The sequence below is a fragment of the Pinus tabuliformis genome, chromosome 8 (assembly GCF_031772625.1).
Source record: "Pinus tabuliformis cultivar Carrire ecotype Pingquan chromosome 8, CPIR1, whole genome shotgun sequence".
In the NCBI taxonomy this organism is placed as follows: domain Eukaryota; kingdom Viridiplantae; phylum Streptophyta; class Pinopsida; order Pinales; family Pinaceae; genus Pinus; species Pinus tabuliformis.
In genome coordinates this window covers 627910328-627933310 of record NC_142294.1, presented here as the reverse complement: position 1 = coordinate 627933310, position 22983 = coordinate 627910328, and positions in this window count along the sequence as shown.

Below are 22983 nucleotides of genomic sequence, written 5' to 3'. Positions count from 1 at the left end.
CTTCTCTTTTCCTCATACCATAAATGCAAACGTTCATCTGTGCTTTATGACAAGACTCCTACTAAAAATGACAAAGAAACCGGCTTTCGGATCAAGTTTATATCAAAACACATCTCAAGCTCATAGGTAGCTAATGGCGAAGGACTTTGACTGCAGACCTCATCCAACACATCGGCTATTGGATCGTGAAAAACTTGAAAAGACTGCTGCAACCCATTTTCTATTGGCTCCAATGAGATTACATGATTTCCTACAGGCTGCTCATTTGAAGATATACCATGCAATTTACCCTTCAAAAACTGAAATGATTCAAAACATAAGGGTATGGAATCAACTTACATCATTTGATCGTATGTGCCAGCTTCCAAGTCCTCATCTGCAACTTGACAATCAATGGCATTCGGGGGCTGGAAATCTGAGTATGAGAAGTTTTGAACAAGGTTTTTATTGCCCTCAAGATGGTCCAAATCAAGACTTGTTGACAACTGATTTTTGATTGCATGGAAGTTGTCTCTGATGAACTAAAATGAATCAAAACAAAAAGGCAAAGATCCTTCACTTACTTCAAAATTTGCTGCACTTTCCTCATCATTGTCATAGCTGATATGCATCGGTTGATCACTGTACTCAAGCTTCTGAAAATGAACTTCCTCTTCCCACAAACTAGCTACTGATTTGTCTACAAGATTAACTTCTGTTTGGAGAACATAATCATCGTCATACTGATCAAACTGAGGAAAATCGTCAGTATAAAACACATCATCAACCATACATGTCATATCAACAGATCTTGCTTCTCCAAGATGATCTACAAAACAATCATTATCAGATCTATGACAATTGGGATAAGAAAGAAGATGTTTTGGATCAGCAACTTGTTCTTGTTCAATCAACGAGCCATGAGCTTGATCAGTATTCGCATTCCTTGCGTTGATCTTGTCCATCATCTTTTCCATTGCACTTACCAAAATGTCAAGCTTTACCTCTAGAGATGTTTATTTTTCCGGATCTATGTTTTTCATCTCTTCTTCCTTCAACCTTGCCCTTTGGATCAGCAAGTGAGCCTCTACATTTACTGCACTGTTCTGCATCTCTTCAAGTGTTGCAACATTCCTTTCTCTCAGCTGAAACTCCATTTCTGGATCAAAGGCACCCGGGTAGTGCAAGAGAGCGGATCTAGGAGGAGGCCTTATATCAACTGGCATCGAATAATAAACTTGGTTAAATCTGGCAGAAAACTATTGTACTGTCTTCCCTGGAAATCTTTTCAGCTAGTTATACTCTTCTATAATCAAGAAAATGTTTTGTCCGATCATCCACCTGTTGAGAAAAGCTTTGACGAACTGCAGTAAATTTTAGATGCTCACATCAGGTAGGGTTTCGAACCAACTCTTGACTTTTCCTTGCAACGAAAGAGCAAAAAGCCTAATACTGACATCTTCTTCAGCAACCTCAAAAAGGTCTAGAAAAGACTCAAAATTCTGCACATGTTGCTCAGCGTTGACATTCTTACTTTCACCATCAAACCTCGACAAGTATAGATCATAGTTTTTGGGGAAAGCACGAAAAACAGAAGGTAAAAACAGAGGCTTGTATCGATCTGGAATTTTGCAAGGTATAGGAGTATGCAAATAAGGTATAGAATCAGTCTTGGTCTCTTGAAGCTCATCATTTTGAAGACGGTCATCACAAGATTCAGAAGAAGGGTCTTGATCAAGCTCAAAGGCATGCAAATATTTGGTATTTACCATCTTCAAAGGGAAGGAATCAAATGCAGACCTGGAATATTTTCTCAAGCATAATATACTTTGCAAAGCCTTGTTAACATTCTCGGGAAAAGAGAAGAAATAGTTTACAACAAAGAACAAAATGTCTTGGATGAAACTCCAGCTTGAATACCTGATCGGTCCATATTGTCTTGTCATGTTTCTGCTCGCCAGCAAGGATAATTTTAGGGGCGAATGTTCGCCCTTTGGCGAAATTAAGGGGTTTTAAATTTTTAGTGGGCGAATATTTTGTATCATAGTACATTTTTACAAATCACCTCAAATAGCCCACCTTATTTTAAGGGAGAGGGTAAAAAAGGTAAATTTAGCCCTTGAAATTAGGACTTACAACCTTCCATTCGCCCATTTTCAAGAATAGGTTTTATTTAAGTGAATCCATTCGCCCATTTTCAAGAATAGGTTTTACTTAAGTGAATCCTATGGGCCAAATACCATATTTATAAAAGAGGTATGGTAAATTAATAAAAATATAAATAAATGAGAGGTATGGTAAATAAATAAAACATTTTTAATATTTACTCCATAAATCACCTTATATACATGTAAGGGTGTAAACAAATAAAAATATAGGTAAAGTGGAGGTATGGTAAATAAATAAAACGTCTTTTTATACTTACTCAAAAGGTATGGTAAATAAATAAAAATATAAAGTCTTTTTATACTTACTCAAAAGGTATGGTAAATAAATAAAAATATAAATAAACTAGACGTATCATAAATAAATAAAACCTCTTTTTATATTTAGTCCATAACCCTCGTTCTATTTGTGCAGGCTCAAGAAAGAGGTTTTATTTAAGTGAATCCTATGGGCCAAATACCATATTTGTAAAAGAGGTATGGTAAATTAATAAAAATATAAATAAACGAGAGGTATGGTAAACAAATAAAACATTTTTTTATATTTACTCCATAAGTCACCTTATATTTACGAACACTCAAAAAATGGTTTATATTTAGGTGAAACCTATGGCCAAAATACTATGGGACAAATACCATGGACTAGATTGTTATTAATACCATGCAAAAAAACCATTATTAACCCTAATATTAGAATTAATGAAAATAAAAATGGCACATGGTATTGACCCATGGTATTCACCAAAATGGCACATAGTATTGACCCATGGTATTCACCTGGAATGTAGCCTATTTAAATGGGGGAATTAAACCAATATGTAGCCTATGCTAAGATTCACTAGGACTTTACAAAGTTTTATTATTTAGTGAAAGACTCGCCAAGATCTTACAAGATTTTATAATTGAGTAAAATATTCGCCATGCCTGGTGAGAGATTTGCCAAAAAATTATATATACATATTATATTATTGATAAAATCGCCTTCCATTTTTCCTATATACCATGGAGATTCGCCCATTTATTATATTTATAAATTTAGGGGGGGTTCTTAAAATTTTCCCTGCTCGCCAGGTTCATCCTCTAGTGGAGTCTTCGGATCTGATCTCGAAAATGATTTGGAATCGCCAGGTGAATGATTTCAGCCTTTCCAGTGTCTGATCATTGTCCACCATCAACAATCAGATTTGAACTTGATACATGTACTAGGGAAATTAACAAGTTAGATGTCACGTTTTCAAGCTAGACTGGAGATTGAATGAAGCAGCGTTTATCTACTTCCGCTAATGCAAAGCAAAAGCGTTTCGAAGGCTACCTAGCATAACTTCAGGCTCCTTATGTAGCTATAAAACAAATGACATCAACCAGCAAACCATTTTCTTTCCCCAGTGGAGTCGCAACTATGTTAGAGCCTAGATTTGCCACAGGCTGGAAAGGCAAGGGTCTAGGTCCACATCAAACCACGCTCAGCCTCGTAGCTAGCCCTACGAGGATAGGAGAGGGCTCTCTCCGAGTCGATCTCGGCAAAGGACAAGAGATGGGGCTCGAGATGACTGAAATAAAAGCTAATTTTAGGCTAGGTATGAAGTACAAGGGTTTGATTTGAGTTTTTGGGGGTTTTTGTTGGAAAAAGGGAAAGGCAAATTTGGGTCCAGGGATGAGGCACAGTTTCTGCAAAGTTCTGATTGGGGCAAGGAAGGAAATCGTTTTGATGCTTTAAATTGAGTGAATGGATATATCAGATTGGTGAGGAGCTAAGGAGAGCAAGAGAGTCTCAAGAATTCTCCTTAAACAGACGAAAACATGGAAATTTAAAGAAATTCAAAGGCAGAGCATAGCAGTTAATGGATTCTACCTTAATCACTCATTTGTTCAAATTCAAAAGAAGAGACAGGAAAATGATACACATAACACTACTGAACTTACAATTACTTAGAGAAGAACACCATCAGAACATAAAGCCACATGGATCCCAAACAGTGCTGCAAAACCCTGGTCTTTCCTTAGCCAAAAATGCAGAGATAGAATGAACAATGATATGCCAAAGCAATCCCAAGTGTCCAACCCTGAAAATGACTTAGGAATTACATGATATAGACTAGCCCAATGCATTCCCTTGCCTCTAGGGATCGAGCTCATCATTCTAGGAGCTGTTTGAACTAATTATAAACAAGGAACTGAAATCTAGGTAGTCAAACAACTTACCCCTATATGCTAGGAAACTGATTCATTCACTCACATTTCAACTTTTGGTGAATGAATCTTCTAGAACAAGTAAATATGTGCCAAAATTACATCATGTTTACCCAATTACATCAAAATAGATCAAAAATTACATCCAAAAGCAAAACTATTCAAACTGGCCAAATTTCTGAGCTGGAAGGTGAAAAATTGAGCAAAAATCCTCTATGCGCCGCGCCAAAATCTGTATGCGTTGCTCCACTTTGAGGCTAAGTTTGAGGCACTTCCTGAAGTCCAAATTGAGCCCAAGTGTGTTTGTTGGAAAGCCCTGCCTGTCTACTTTCCAACCCAAGTAGAATTTCTGAATCTGGTGCCCATTGTCACCTCCAAAACTTCAATCTCCCGAGACTGCTTCCTGTGTGTCAAAATAGGGGCAGTGAGGTCATTTTTTGAGTGTTTTTGACGTCTTGGGGACTCAAAACTTGCCCAAACTTCTTGGCCATGCACTAGCAGTCATTATTTTTTATGAAAAATCCAAAAATATAAACGTTTTTCAATTTGGAGCTCCCTAGCAAAAGTGCACGCCACGTGGTGCAGCGCACTGGGAAGGAGCGACGCACTAGGCTTGAGGCGTGGCGCATAGAGCCTGTGCGTAGCACTTTTTACAGGATACGTTTTGAGGCTTTGCCGATGTCCAAATTGGGCGCAGGATAGCGCGTTGGAAAGGTATTTGAGTCTACTTTCCAACCTAGCTAGAATGTTTCAATTTGGAGTTTAGTTTCCCTGTCAAAAATCAAATCTCCCAAGACTGGTCAAAATGTGCCAAATCAGGCTGCGTAAAGGCAGAGTTCTGTTACAGTCAACGTTTGAATGCCTTCCTCAACTCCAAATTGAGCTCATGATAACTCATTGGAAATCTATCTATTTGTGTCTAGTTATCATTTGACTCATCAAGAAAGTCATTTGGCTGACAAAGCTAAGAGAAAACTTGATTTTCCCAAGGACACTTCAGAGGTGCATCAATTTTCCCGAGGCGATTGTATTTTTGACCTTTCTCTAAAACCATGACACCTGTGTAAAATGTGAAGGAGGTTTTTCTTCCCTGGCCTTGTTTGGACAAAAACCTTTCTCAGTTTTTCCAAATTCATCTTTTCTTGCTCAGAAATATCATTTGAGTGAAACCTACCCCAATGTGTGGAACGAGAGATTTGTCGAAATGAAGTGAAATGAAGGGGATAGGGAGCTTCTAAATTCTTGAGGAAATTTTGGGAAGTAGGGAGGGATGTTAGGAAGTAGGGGAAAGTGTAATCTTAGAAATTGAGTGAAGAGAAGGGGTGCAAAAAGGCAAAACACATGCCTAGCCTAGAAAATAGGGTTTGTAGCAAGAAACTAGGGTTTGTGTGAAAATGAGGAATTTGGGGGATCTCAGTGATGGGAAATGTTTAATAAGGTACATTAAGGATAGGGGAAGGTGGATGAACATCCGGATACAATTTTTGCTGATGATTTGACCGTCCAAGTGAAATTGCCTTCAAAACCCTAGGAGAGGTAAATGAACTTTACCTAGGCAAAATTGAAGCATGAACAAGGTGTAAAATGACCCAGTGGAACTTGACATGATGATGAAAACCCTCTGAATGATGGTAGACTCAGATGAATGGTGACAAGGACCGACATTTGGACAACTTTGGAAAGAGTGAAAACAAACCCTAGACCTAATACCTAGTGACCAAATTTTGCTTGAAGACTCACTGAAATGATAAAATTTGACCTTGACACCTTAAAATCACTTTGTAATAGCATGTTTGATCACTGGAGGAAGGATGGAAAGACTTACACTAACACCCTCATGCTTTCATTGTTAATTACCAAATACCCTCATGCTTGCACTGTTAATTACCACAGGTTTGCACAAAATCCATCATTGTTCTGTCTGAAAATGCAACTACAGGTGACTGTAACTATCATAGTTTGCTATCGACAATTATAGTGCCACAAGTCTGCAAAACATGTCCATAAGGATGTCTACAAAAAGTGGTCGAAGTCTATTCATTGAAGGCTAAATCTGCAACTGAAAAGGGCTGAAATGTAGGTCTATAATAGGCTGATATTTTCTCTGAGTTAGGGTTAAGTTGTTGGTAGAAGAATAGGCCTGTGGTAGGGCCGAGTTATTATATTCTAAATGTTGAGAGATCTGCTCCAAAAATTCTGAAATGTATGCCAAAAACCATAATATTAGACCAATAGAATTTTACCCAAACAATAATATTTTTTTATATCTTCCTCAGCTTCAGTTCTCCTTCTTTCTTCTTCACTTTGCCTCTGAAATCTTCACCAAAAATTCTACCTGAAATGAGGAGCTTTAACTTGTATTTATACTTGTTTGAGCATATGGTGAAGAGACATGTCTGTTGGCCATGGAGCCAACTTACATATGTCAGCTTAGGTCGGCTTGCATAAAAAATATAATATTTAAACTTGAAAAATCATTTTCTCACAATCTAGAAGGAGTTAGGAGGCGTATGATAGCTCGTTAGAAAGGGGAAAATATCCTCTACAAGCTGGTGTCAATTTCATTCTTAGATAGGCTCATTTTACCATCAATAAAATTATTTTTGTGAGACTGTCATTATTATTTTATTTATGGAAGCCATTAGGATTTTATTTTTAGGCATCCAATGTTGAGGGTTCCTTCTTTATAGAACTAGGTCATCAAGATGATTAGGATTAAGGCTTATTTAAAGGTATCATGGACATCAACATGATTATGGTGCCTTTTCAATATGTATTCATGGGCATCTTAATTTAAGGCTTCATCATCAATGATCTAAGGCTTTTTATGGACATTAGGGCAAGGGATTCTTCATTAGGATTAGGGCTTCATACACATAAGCTTCCATTCATGTACCTTAAGGGAATCATAAGTATTAGGACTTGCATCAATTTGTTAGGGCTAAGACATATTCTAGAGTATTCTCGGCATTTATATCATGCATCACTAATCGAGGACATAATTATACTTAGGAGTTTGTCATGTAGTTAGGGAAACATCATGAAAGGGTTTAAGGCATGTATCACAAGAATATTTTCCATCTCCAACAATGCCATATTGACATCAATGAAAACCTTGACCAACATCCCATTCATATTAGTTTGGGTCTGGATGATCAAGAAAATAAATGGATGAATGCACTCTCTTCTCAACCTAACATTGGTATAACCTCAAAAGACTCTCACTCAAAATGGAAACTATGAACGAAAAATAGATGATTTGACATAAATAATCTATTTATATGTGCAGGTATGAATGTGAATTTGGGATACATAACTTCAGTTCACTTTGGCGTGGTTGAAGTGATGGGTACTTGTACTTTTGGAGTAGACCATTTTGGTAGGATTTATTGTTTTATTTGTTTTATTGTTTGGATAAGATGTTTTGTACTCTTGGTATTTAAAATACTATTTATGGATAGTTGTGGGACCAATCTATATTTTGGTAAATTTGGGACATAAATTAAAAGATATTTTCACTTAATCTTATATATTTTTGTTTAAAAAGTGGTTGCACATTTCTCAATTTCTAGTGGCTTGGGGAAATATTACTATAACAACTACTGGTCCCTGCACAACATTAGACATCTCTCCCATAATATAAATATACATTTTGGTGACTGACCGAAATAAACAATTCCATAACCTTATTTTACTCATTTTTTACCATAGTTTTAGGTTAATTGTAATAGTGAAATAATGTAATTAGTTGATTTTATTTAATATATTTTAAATAAATAAAATTTATAATTAACATAAAGATTGATCCATTTTTTCAATGTCTTCACGGAAGTCAAGAGCACAAGCTAACAAGGTATGTACTCCATGTGGTCCCGATAGCTATAATACCAACAATACAACAACCTTGGTTAGATTCTATATGCGCTATTGCATAAATACTTATTCCTAATGTGGTTAAACAACATGCATTCAACACACACATGCTCATGCTTCACATACATTCGTGCATATACAAATAACTTCCATATCATCTTTAATATCATAAATACAACAACAATGAGGAGGTTAAAGAAATTGTCTTGTTTAATTTCTGTCATACCATGGATTTTATAACACAATTTTCTACTCAAATTTACCAACCACCTATTCCTCTCATATCTACCACTATTACAACTATACTCGTATTTATTGTGATGTATTGTTGGCAACTAATTATCCAAGTCTTTCATGCACAACTCCCCTGTCACTGTTAGAGTCATCATGACAGGTAACTTTTTAGGATGTTTTCTCCCATAATTCCAGCTCAGATTCCAATTTTGGGTTCACCTTCGTGATATTCTCATAAATAACTTTCCAATGACTACTCACTTTCCAATTTCTGGTTTTGGGTTGAAAGATATGCCATTTAGAAATTTTAAGTGGCAAGCTCTTTTTCTAATACCTATATCTTTTGAAGAGCTTTTGTCCCAAAATTATCATCCAAATTTAAATTATGGGTTTTCCTAAATATTCTCCTCATCAATAGTTCTTCATTGACTATTCATTTGCACCATTCTGACACCTAGGCTAAAATTTAAGCCCTATGAAATTCTTCATCATGTTAGGCCTTTTTTGTCTCTTTTAAGAGTGGTGTAGATTTTCTTCTGAATTTCTTAGAATTTTTGGTCACAAATTAAATTCATGGGTGAATCGTTGTAATCTACTCAAGATTACCTTTCTTTTGATTGGTTATATGTGAAATTCTGATAATCAGGCTAAACGTTAGAGCCTCGTGAAGTCTGTCCTCTTTTTCCCATTTCTTCCATATTTGAAATCCAAATATGCCTGCTTTTGTCATTGGTTTGTCACTGCGTTCCTTCCATTGCTACTTAACAGTTTTGGGTATATGGATTCAGGAACATGTGAAAAACATTAAACATGTGAGGACCTGCTCCTCCACATTAGCAGAACATTCGGAAAAGTCAAAAGACCACATTTGCATTGAAGAGGCCTAAGTCATTGCTAAGATAGATCATTTCCATCATCGTAAGTTTAGGGAAGCTATAGAGATTGAAAGGAGGCCAATCAATTTGAATAAATATGATGACTAGAAAATTAGCAGCTGTTGGATCCCTGCAATTTCTTCTTAAGTTTTTATTTATCTCTAATTTCTTAATTTTAATTATTTATTGTGTTTTTATCTTGACTACTAGTAAACGATTAATTCATTTTTTATTGTTAATTTAATTTTATTATTATTATTATTATTATTATTATTATTATTATTATTATTATTATTAGTTGAGTTTGACCATATATTATTTTTAAGTTTTGAGAATTAATTGTTTTGGTTATTTAAGTTTGACCTAAATATTACTTTATTTTAGTGTTTCAATTATTTAGGTTTTACCCAAATGTTTTTATTTAAGTTTGACCTAGATATTATTTTTATTTTATTACATTATTATATTGATTTTATTAACTGTTTTATTGTTTTGATTATTTAGGTTTGACCTAAATATTATTTTTATTTTTAGATATTCATTTCATTAAAATTTTCTTTTTGATTAACTATTTTCCTTAATTCAATATTAACAATTATTTATTTATATTAAAATATTGTTTATTTAGTCAAATATAACTGTTTCCTTTATATGAAAATATTATTTATATAGTCAAATCTAACCGTTATATTATAACATCTAAATTTTCCTCTTCATTTATTTAACTTGATACCAAGATCTTGTTCTTTATCTTGTCCTGACGATGAACTACATTGGATGGTTAGAAACACGTCAACAAAACTCTGATGATGTGATTTTTACTAAAATTTTTCTTACTTTTCATAGATTATCTATTTATTAATATTTTCATAATCCACTAAATGTGAAGTATCACTGATTGTTAGCCAGGGAAGGGGATTCCTGAGCCTTGAAGGCCAAGTGCAATTGGACAATGTGACTAATGCATTTGCATGTAAAGTGAATCATTCAATGTTTAAATGAATAAGTGATCCTAGGATTAAACTCTGAAATTCGTGTTAGTGCGATTATTCTACTAATCACACCTGATTCAATGCATCCTAGTTTGAGAGCGTAGGTTGCTCTGAGAGCTTGATGAATTTTGTTTATGGCTCGAATAACCATGGAGTCAACATTGCAATGACTCTTACTAGTTAAGTATCAATTTAGCTACATAGTTTGTTCTTGTATATTGGGTTGTATGATATGCGAATTAAATTTGTAAGAATAAAATATTTGCAGATCAATTATTAGTTTTATGGAAAATAAATTATTATTAACTGTCACAAAACTAAAGATTGGTTTAGGTAAATATATCAGTCAAAGTGTTGGGTGGTCCATGGTGAAATAATATAGATATGCAAGGACACAAGTTAAGTGTTCAAAAAGTGTCACGATGGCTACAAAATAGGTACAAAATCTAGATAAAATTTGACAATTTAATAACAAGAATTATCTACAAGTATGGAAGTTAGCAAGTATGCCATGGATTAAATGTAAGTACCTTATGTAGGGATTGTGTACAACTTTTATTACAAAGGATATGAGATGCAAGTGGTATAACTAGGTATAGGTGATATACCTGAAACACAAAGGGTATAATAAATTTCCTACAGTTAAAGTGCAAGATATTTGACGGGATTCTCACAAACATGTGATAGGCTTAGTACAATCTTGACAAGATGTGACAATAAGTACCACCCAGATGGCACATGATCTCACGGTGTGTGATAGGGTTATAAATGGCACAATAGGTTATAATAGGTAGATGGGTCACAGGTGGTGGCACATTCTAAATAGGGCTACAACAGGTGAACTAGACATAGGTAAGTAACGAGTGTTTCAGAGGATATGGTGGGTTGTAGCAGGTCTACAATAGGTTTTTTTATAGGTATTATAATAAGTGCTATTGTAGGATGGTAAAAAATATGTCATAGGTTATGACAAGCCATTGACATGTCATAACATGTTTTGTATGCTATTTGTGACAAGCCTTCTAACAAGTTTCGACAAGTCATAGGGTCATGCTAGGTGTATGGAAAAACTAATGACAAGTTATGGCAATGTTTTGTCATAGGTCATAACAAGATTGGTAGAACTTTGGCAATAGACTTGAATAGAGTTCAACTATAATTCTAAGCTCTGATTGATCACCGCAAAGAACAAAATAGGAAACTTAATAGGGATTTGGAGAAACAAATGCTTAAACTTGAGCAGAAATGCCAAGAATTAGAGTAAAGAGAAGCTCAAAATTATTTTAACAGATTGCAGATGATTTGGAAATTAGTGACAAGGAGGACCTACAAAAACTTTGTCAGTTGAACAAGTTAATTGTTATATAAAATAAAGGCAAATCAAAGAGATTATTTGCATGCAAGAATTGCGAATAGCAACAACATCTAGTGAGACTGAGGGGTGATTATATGCAAGATTGACATACAAAAGTTGGATATAGGGATGGTATACACTACTAGCATGCAGGAACAATGTTTCCTCATGGTTGAGGAACAAGAATGCAAACATAGCATGAATTTTTGCATCATTGCTATATTAAATGGGAAATTACAAATTTATGTTTGCGTATTTAGATGAATGTTTTCTTGCATATGATTGCATTTATTCTTTTGAAATTAAGAACATTTGTATATGAATTAAGGTTTATTGCTACTAATATTAATGTTAGTTGATTGTTGTCCTCTAGGTATCATGTTGATGGAGTTGCAAGTGCACACTCATTGGCATGGGGCAAGAACCTCCTGATCCAGTTCTTGTGCAGAGGGCACTGAAAGTGTGTAGGAAGCTGAAGAGGAATCCAAAGGAAGAGGACATGGATTGTGAGAGTCTGCGACAACATATTTTGATTGTAGACATATCATGCACTAAGGAAAATGCATAAAATATGGGGGGAAATTTAATACCCTCGCCATTCATGATGTAATTAAATATACTTTTGATATTAGGTTGTTGACGTAGATACCTTGAATACTAAGATGTTGGGTCAAATTTTATGTTATGAGTCCTATGTGCCCATGTAGCCTTATTAAAATATATTGTGGAGCTGGCATGCCTGGATGAATATGCCTATAAAGGCTAGAGGCCTTAGGGATTAGATTTGAGTCCACTCCATGGAAAAAGTACAGGGACGCAACTTCAAAGAAAAGAGGAAACAATTGGGTTTCTTGTGAGGAAAGTGTGCCATGGGGCCCACGTGGATCCATCGAGTGACACTTGGAAAATGAAGGCCATGCATTTAAAAATGAAGTGTAGGTTCTTGTTATTATTATTATTCCATATTCATTCAGTAAGTTATGGTGGGATGTGGAGGAAAATTCAGTCTAGGAGAATGATGAGTTATTGAGTCCTAGGGTTGGACTCTGGAATTTACTAAGGTGCGGTTATTTAGTTAATCGTACCAATTTGATACATCTAGTTTATGATGTGAGCCCCTATGCTGACTCTGGGAACTTGATGCTCCAAGGGTTTGTTGGCCCTGTTTATGGCTTGGTGTCCATGGAGTTTTGGTTGGGAACTCAATTTGGAGATAATTAGTAAGTCCTATTGGAATCTGGCCTGACTAAGGGGTTTTATCTCGATTTAGGTTTTTTTCACTTGGACACCAAGAAACAACATGACTCTTGGAGTTGTAATCAAAGACTATCCTAGCCAGCTGTAAGTCACCCTAGAAGGTAGGCACCGCTAAGGGTTTCAGGCTGTGATACTTAAGTATCAATTAGGGGGACATGAGCCTATAGCTAGAGATGGTGGATGATGGGGTTGGTTCCGAGGCTTGAGTTTTATTGCTTTATAGTACATATATTTACTAGAGTTGTTTCCATAAATCACAATGACTAATGGCTCATATTATGAGCAACACAATCTACAACTAAAAGGAATGTAAAGAGCCCACAATCAATTGGCTCTTGCTTATCAGATAAGTGCCTCATTTCTTTGTATATATTCCTACATATGAGTTATAATTAATTAGTGGTTTTTATGTTGAAACCCTAGTTCATGAATTCTGGTTTATATGTGGTTGAGGAATATTTGCTTCCGTTGTGATGTTATTTTGCTGTGTATTTATCTATATTTTATATGTGATGAATACTGCATAGAGGGAATGAAGTGTGAAATTTATTATAATCATAATTTCTAGGCACAAGTTAAATTATGGAAAAAATTTAATGCATACACTTTCGCAGATTAATTTAATTATTTATGCAGTATTGTTCAGTGGTGTTGCTTGATTAGGGGTCGGGGCATTATAAATCTAACTTGGGAATGGCCACAATTTTTCTTGTCACTCATACAAAATGGAATTATGTTGCATAGAGACTAACAAACTCATGTGGAGAATGAATAAAGAGAGTGGGATGGTGACAAAGATTCTAGCTTATGAAGTGATGGTGACACAAGAAGCATAATTAGTCCCTTTTTAGTGATATAAAGTTGTTTGGAAATGGTGACGTCCTTTAAATATCCACCTCTTTCTTTGGTTGGCACTAAATAATAGGATTCTCACATAATATAATCTTCAAAGACGTGGCTGGGAAAGGCCTACAAGATTCCCACTTTGCTATGATAATCAAGAATCATGATTCAATTGTTTGTGGAATGTGTTTTCTAACAGGCAGTGTGGAAAATGATCTTATTTTAGAAGGCATGTGTAGGGCCGTGGTATGGTAGATCATTAGGGGTATGCCTAATATAGTGGACAAAACCCCCAAACCTAGAGAAATTTTCCATCCTTCTAGGATTGTTCCTTTGGCATATTTGGTTACACAGGAATAGAACCATCTTCGATAATGAAGTTCCAAATATATGACATGTGGTGCATAAATAAAAAATAGCAATGAAAGGACTTACCACATAAGGTGTAAAGAAGAATAATAAGACTCCGATTAGGCTTAGAATTGATACTTCGAAGGCTTCTGATTTTTTTGATGGAGCTAAGATACATGTCAAGGATTTTTTATGGAGCAAGAGTAACATTTCACCTAAATAATAATCATTCTTTCCTTCTAAGCTTGGGGCTAGGGCCAAGATCTAGTATTAAAACAAAATTAATAAGGTTTTGGCTAGTCCTTAATTTTTCAATATCTAGGCATGTGAATTTCCTACAAATCATTAGTCATTCTCAGGTGGTTATAATTCGGCTCTAAATCCTTGGCAACAAAGAATTCACCAACTTGAGGATTTTTTTGGGGAGCTGAAGGTAGCGCATATCCATTTGGAACATAATGTTGATGCAGACATATGATCAAAGGAATATTTACTCCATTCTATTGGACATTTAGTGATAACAAAAAAGACACTAATATCCTTAGAGTGAATGTCTGCAACATTTTTTCTGAATTGAAGATAATGTAATCATGGGATCTTGTCTATTTTTATCTTTAACTATTTTTGTTTTGGTTAGGAAGACATTTCTGAGAGGATGTAATTGAATAGTAATAATGTTTACTTTGATTTCAATGAAATAATAAGTATATGATTTTTTCTCTTGGAAAAAAAGTTATGTTGACTAAAAAATTAAATTTAAAATTTATATTTAAAAATTAAAAATATTTTTTTTTTAATTCACTTTGGAATTTATATGAGTTTTTATTGATTAGTTTAGGTAAACTTGACTCAGAGCTCCATGTTTATGGGAACCCACAGTATTGACACATGGTATTCATGTGAAATATAGTCTATTTAAAGAGGGAAAGACTCCAAGTAAATTTGTCCTTGAACACCAATGTGATCCCAACAATTTTAATCCTTTTATATATCTTTTGAATTTGATTTTATTTTTAATTGACAATGGTTGGAAAACATGTGTTTGGCCTTGGTTGCAGCATGGTCAAGGATTGCAATTTCTAGGCATTACTTCCCATTTAAGGCTCCACTAAAAGCATTGTTGTATGTAGTATTCAAAATTATTATCAAATTAAAAAGATCAAATGAAAAATATGGAGAAATTTGAACCCTTCACATTATGCTATTATCATCTTCTATCCTGCAATTATCCAACTAAATATTCTTTCATTAATAGAACTTTAGTCTTTTTTATGAGTTGAGCAAGAAAAATGATGTCCCAAAACCCATAATCGCCCATAATGTTTTGGAAATCAAATCATACTTAATGTGTGTCAAAGACTAATGTTTGATTTCTCTGCTGGATCAATAACTGTAGAGGGCAGTTTGGACTCTAATTGAAGTCGTTTTGTAAATTATTTGTTTATAACCATCTTATATCCATCTTAACTCCAAATCGATCAAGAGTGGAGAGGGATCAAATCTCTCGAGGTGGAAAGTATAGTTGGAAACTTGTAAACTTGAGGAAATGTTTGCAAACTTAAAAGATTTGATTCCTCTCGATGCTTGATAGATATAGAGTTAAGATGGATATAGTTTGGTTTAATTTGAACACATTATTGGTGATGGATATAGGTTGCTTTACTGTGAACACATTATTGGTGTTATAATATTCGAATATATCTATTCTTGTGAATTGAATTGATTTTTAAATTATTATTTTTGTAAAGCTATATACTTGCATATTAATATTGTAGAAAAGTAGGTATATGATTCTTAACCTTATTAAGGTTCCACTTATGAACTTTTCTATATTTTTTATAGCATTCAACTCATTGTGCATAGGCAAGTCTCTTGTCCCAAAAACAATGAGATATCATACACCAACTTGGTGTTTGGCTTGGTCATGATCCAAAAATTAAGTAAAAAAATAATCTTAAACCTCATTATTGTAAAAAAAAATAATCTTAAACCCAAGCCATCTTTCTTTCCATTTATAATTTTGGTCTCTTGAAGTGCAACATCCATCAAAGACTAATTACCACTTTTTCAATAGAAAGAACAATCATTTGGATAACTTTTTAGATTTTATTTATCTACCACCAAAAGTTGATCCATAGAACAAATATATCTAACAAGCTTTGTGTCTTGTTCAAAAGATATAAACTATGTTAATCTATTTTCATAATTAACTTTCAATGAAGTTTTGAACCCTCCTAAGCCCTCAACTTGTTGACCCTTTGAAATCTCCCTTTTAACCACCTCCATGGAGAAAAACTAGAGACATTTGTTATTTAGAAAAAGCTTCCCCCTTAAGATTTTTTTTTTCGAATGATGGTCCCTTGAGGTTGAGCATTCTCTATCTAAGTATTTCCATCTATATCACTTCAATCATAGGATACCCCAAGGACAAGCACAATTTTGAAATGAGTAATGTACCTTGTTGAATCTCCCCACTTGTAATCAAGATTGGATCACCATATAAGTTTTCATCCATATTGATGCTTTCAGAGTGGAAAAACTAAAGGAATTAGTTTACAGGAGTAGTTTTATCGACAAGATCTAGTTTGGATAATTAGGGTATGAAACCATCCGGGGGTAGTTTGAGGACTTAAATGACTTTTCTTTGGTGTAAAAGTTTCCTACTTAAGTGCATGACCTTGTTATGCTATAATACACTTGAAGAATTTCCAATGATGTAAGAATCACATTAATCAGAGTTCAGATAGCAAAGTTATGCCTCCTAGAAGTTGACCTATTATTGTTGACCACCATAATTCAAGAGGACACTACTTCAACCACATTTACTCATGGAAAAGGGGCTAGCCACATGAGGACTATGAAGAAGAATTTAGAAGGGTCAAATTTTAAACTTGTGTTGGTGATTGAATGGGTCAAATTTAACCCCTAATTGGATATCAGGTTGTGTTATAACCAAGCCAATAGGAGGAAAAGGAGTTCTATTCTATTTACTTTAATTTTTCTCCATAGTAGAGAAGAGTAACTAAGTTTGGATATTTAAAGAGCATGACAATGGGGATTTGTGTTCTATAGTATCCCATGAGTGACAAGGATGAGACAAGTCTATAGATACCACCTTCTCCCTTATACTTTCATCATTCCATTCCAAGAAAAAGAGAGTAGAGTAGCTTTATCTTCCAACTGGGTTTTTATCCTAAAAGGGTTTTCTAGAGCATATCTTGGTGTTCATTATGGTTTTCAAGAATTTTTATTTACTTGTTCTCTATTTTACACATATTATTTATTGCATGCATAAACATATAAAAAAAAGAAATATGGAATCTAAAAGAAATTAACCCTTCATAATATAGGTTTTGATTTATTCTCATAAATATGTTGTGATGAACTATTTAGTGGAACATCCACAACAATTTACAAATCATATTGGTATCATAGAAAGTTTATATGGGTATTTTGTGGGAAGTTGTAGCAGATCAAATCAGTTTAAGCAGAAAGGGGAAAACCCCCATCCATGGCCATTGAATTAATTTATGATAACCTCGAGATCTTGTGGAGGATAGGTTTGCCATTGCTAGTCATAGATATAAACTGTAATGTGAGCCTTCTCATGGTGTCCCTAACCAATAAGCTCAAGGTATTCATAGAGGATGGAGGTTCCAAATCAGAGGTCAAAATCAAAGGGGAAATCAAGGATTAGGAAGAACCATAGGAGTCGAAGAAACCTAAAAAATACTAGCTAAGTTTGAGTGCCATGAACTATTCACAATCTCTCTTCAAGATGGAAGTGAAACTACATATCAAGCCATATCAAGGTGACCTAAATGGTTTGAAATAAAATTATTGGTTGCAATAGTTAGAGGTTTATTTTAGTGTTCACCATATAGAGGAGAAACATAAAAGTTTATTTTCTCGTTTGAAATTAGAGGGCCATGCCCTAAATTAGTGGGAAAGCCACACAAAAACCCTTACGAAGGAGGAGGATCATCCATTAACTAACTGGGAGGATTTTAAAACTACCACAAAGTCCCAATTCTACCCTATTAGGTATGTAGAGGAGTAGTGGACAATGACTTTACTTCAGGCAGAGATAGAGATAAAGTGTAGAGGAATACACCATAGGATTTATGAGGATTGTAATAATATTGGGTATTTGTCCCAAGAACCCAAACATACTCCTAAAATAGACGGGGGTCTACACAACCATCTGTGAAACCAAGTTATGATCAAAAATAGAATAGTGGATGAGGCTTGTATATAAGAACACTACTTGGAAAACGTAAGCCATAAGAAAGGGTTTTATAGTGGTTCAAAGTAGAAGGAACACAAAGAAGCTTTCAAGGGGGGAAGAAGAATTGGAAAGGCGGTAAGGATAAGAAGACAACAACCATCACACACTAGTCCAAAGATCCTAGAAACCATTAGAACCACTACAACATTGATGGTCACATCGAGGAGAAGTGATGGAAATTGAGTTTGGAGCTCAACCAGAAGAATTATAAGGAGGACATGAAGAAGAAAATATTGTAGCCATAGATTCAAGCAATTAAGTGGAAAATAGCTTGGACTTGGATGAGAAGATTGCCTACACATTACTGAAAATGGGGGTGAATCTGAGTTTCCTTCAATAACAAGAAGAGAATTAGATGACCTAACTCTTCCATATAAAGATGTAGGCCGAGAAGACAAAAAATGATTCTGTTAGATTTTAAGCTTTTGTGGCATTGTTTTGGAAAAAGATAGTTTAGATTATCCACAATATTATATGAATCTTGTCGACAATTCAAATCCCAAAGGGGATCCATCATCAGGACAGAAAGTAAGTGAATGAAAGAAGAGTCAAACAGGCAAAGGGAAGATGAATAAATAATGAATGAACAAAATTATTAGAAAGAGCCGACCAAAATCCTAAAATTATAAAAATCTAAACCTAAATTAATTCATTAGAAATGAAAAAATATCAAAGAAATAAATAACTAAAAATAAATAAATAATAATTGATTATTAATAATAAATTAATTTTATTAATTAATAATTTATTCATTGTAATATATATATATATATATATATATATATATATATATATATATATATATATATATATATATATATATATATATATATATATCTATATATATATATATATATATATATATAATAATTTATGTATTTGGTTATATTTTTTAAATTAAGATTTATTAGGGTTTTCAAGTGCGGAGAGGTTGAGGCAGATGAACAACTAGGGTTTATAGGCTTTAGCATGTGTTGAACTCCATGGAAGGGCACAAAGGAGGGAGCTCCACTCCCTCCTACAAGCAGGCCGTGGTCAGTCGAGGTAAGAAACCAATAGAAAATGCCAGAGGTCCTGTGGAAGAAGGGAAAAGGAGCATGGAAGAGGAGCAAGAGGGAAACAAATCAAAAGAGAAAAATAGCACAAAAGAAAATGAGGAAGAAGACAAGGAACAGGGAGCAAAAAACAAAGCACAAAAGGGACCATGTAAACCCAAAGCGGAGGTCACAACTAGAGTAGTTTTGAATGATCTTGCTCTGCAGGCACACAGGGACCACTATGGACATATGCTATCATTTGTAAATTCATGGGATTATGGCCCACTGAAAAGGCATTACATACATGGATTAAATACCACTGGAAACCAAAAGGAAGCATTGACCTACATCTTGGGTCAAAGGGATTATTTACTATGGTCTTCACAAATATTGAGGATAAAAATAGGGTATTTGAAGGAGGACCCTACTTCTATGCAGTAGCAGGCCTCTACATGTGGTCGTGGATGATGAACTTTATCCTGGAACGAGAGACTTTAACTTCAGTCCTGGTCTGGGTAAGACTCTACTCCCTCCCTCTTGATTACTGGCAAATGGAATTGTTAACTGCCATAGGAAATAAATTAGGGTGTTTTGTCAAAGCTTATGAGGCCACCAGAAGGGGAAAATGCACGTCCTTTACACGAATGTGTGTGGAGATGGATCTCTCTGGAGCTCTACCGGATGAGGTTATCTTGGAAGTTTTTTATGAAGAATGGGTGCAAACAGTAGATTATGAACACATTCCATTCAGATGTCGCAAATGCCATGAGCATGGGCACCTATTTAGGGACTGCCCTCTTAGTAAAATAGAGAACAAGATTAAAGCTATGACAATGAAAGATACTGAGAGATTTCACAAAGTGAGTCATAGAGGAAAAGGGGGAAAAAGGGGACTAAAGCAACATGAAACAGAAGGGCTACAAGCCAGTCTGAACAAGTACCAAGTACTCGAAGAAGAAGAAGGGATAACAAAAGTAGATCAGGGAATGGAGGGAAGTCCAATGGAGAAGGAGAAATAATAAGACAATGATCAAATAAAGGATATTAATAAACAGAAAGAGATTATGATGAGCGATGTAGAACTGGAGATGGACTAGGAAATGACCCAGAGTGAGATCGAAATGGAGGACCATGAACTACAGGAGATTCTTGATAGAGAATATCTAGATTTGGAAGGGTTCTTGAAACAGGGAACCATGGGAGAGGTAGACTCGTTACCTAAAGAAGAGTTCAATAGATTACAGTAGCTATACATATGGAAAAATTAGGCTAAAAGGCTGGATAGGAAAAGAAACACTAAAAGACAAGGTAACAAAGGTGTGAAAACTATGGAAAACACACCAGGATTAGCACCTAGAAACCCAGGAAAGAAAAGAGGTAGGAAAAAGCAGAATGAGCTATTAATGGAATGTGGAAAGCTAATGATATATTTAGGTAAGATGAAAGACCTAACCAGTTACTCCTTTACAAATATTTAATGATGAAGTTCACTTCTTGGAATATCAGGGGTCTAGGTAGTAAAAGAAAACAAAGATTACTTAGTAATAGAATGAAACAAGAAGCTTCGGATATGATATTCATCCAGGAAACTAAATGTTCCATTCAAAAAATAAAAGAAATGTATAGCAAATGACTCAATCGATTTTAGTTTCTAGATGTCAAAGCAGAGAATACAGCAGGAGGCATACTAACTCTTTGAAACCCACAAAAGATTGGCATAATAGATGTTGAGGCTTCTAGGAATTATTTATCAGTGGTTATTCAACCTATGGGAGATAGGGAGACCTATCTGGTCACGAATGTTTATGGCCCTAAAAGAATGGATGATAAACTCAGGTTTCTAGATTCTCTTGTGGATCTCAGAGACAGACATGTAGGAATACCATGGATCATGGGTGGGGACTTCAACATGATCAAATCACTTTCGGAGAAAAAGGGGGAACCAGAACTCTAAACAAAGACTCTTTAGCATTTCTAACTTTTATGGATAATATGAAGCTAGTTGACATTGATACGAGTAATGGTATCTTTACTTGGAACAATAAAAGAGGAGGAAAGTATCAAGTAGCCTCAAAGTTAGACAGATTCATAATCTCAGAGGACCTTATGCTCATCAATAAGGAAATGGTAGCGAGAATTCTCCCCTTTGGAGGATCAGATCACTGGCCGGTTCAACTAGAGGTTCAGGGCATTGGTACCCCCAGGAATAGACCTTTTAAATTTGAGAATATCTAGCTCACCCATCCAGATTTAATCAGTAACATTGCAAATTGGTGGTTTGAAGATTTGTATATTGAGGGTATAAGAATGTTCCTTCTACACAAAAGACTAAATCACATCAAGCTGAGGCTTAAACATTGGAACAAGAATGAATTTGGCAATATTTTTGAAGGAAAAAAAATATGTTGAAGATAAATTTCAGGAACTCAACCAAGCCCTTATCACGGTTGGCTTTGATAAAGTCAAAAATGATGAAGCCACCAAATATTAGCAAGACTGGGAGAAATTATGTAAACAAGAGGAAATATTTTGGAGACAAAAATTTAGAGTTTAATGGCTAAAAGAAGGAGAGTGAAATACTAGATTTTTCCATAGATCCACCATGGAAAACAGAGCTCATAATAGAATTTCTTTGATCAAGGATGAGGGAGGGAAACTTATTAATTCCCACAAAGACATAGAAGCTTTGTTAGTTCATCACTTTCGTGGTATAGCAAAGGAAACCATTTTAGATAGAGAGCATTTGATCAAGAACTTAATAAGACATATACCTAGGTTGGTGTCTAGAGAGGATAATTTCAACCTCAATAGGCCAGTGACTGAAGAGGAGGTTAGTGAGGTCCTCAAAGAAATGCAGAATGGTAAAGCACTAGGCCCTGATGGTTTCAATGTGGATTCCTTTAAATCTTGCTGGAATATTGCTAAATGGGATATTCTGAATGTAGTAGAAGATTCTAGGATGAATAGAACTATTTTGAAGGTGCTCAACACCTCCTTCATCTCCCTGATCCCTAAACAAGACATTTTTCAAACTCTAGATAGGTTTAGACCCATAGCTTTGTGCAATGTGGTTTACAAGATAATATCCAAGGTTGTTGCCAATAGACTTAAACCTCTTCTTCCTACTCTAGTTTCTGGGGAACAATCTGGCTATGTAGAAGGCAGACAAATTCTCAATAATATCATTCAAGTGCATGAGGTGGTGCACTCACTAACTAGCAATAGGAAGGCTAGAATGATCATGCAATTGGATTTTGCCAAAGCATATGATAAGTTGAATTGGACCTATATCAAGAGGGTTCTTATTGCTTTTGGGTTTGATCATAACTGGGTTAGATGGGTCATGGCCCTGGTAACTTCTTCTAGCTTTTCAATATTGGTTAATGGTTCTCCCTCCGAGACTTTTATTCTTTCAAGAGGCCTCAAGCAGGGAGATCTACTCTCTCCCTTTCTCTTCATCCTCATGATGGAAGGACTTGGTCGGTCTATCAAGCATGCAAAATAAGTTGGCAAAATCAAGGGTCTCCAACTTTCTAAGAATGGAC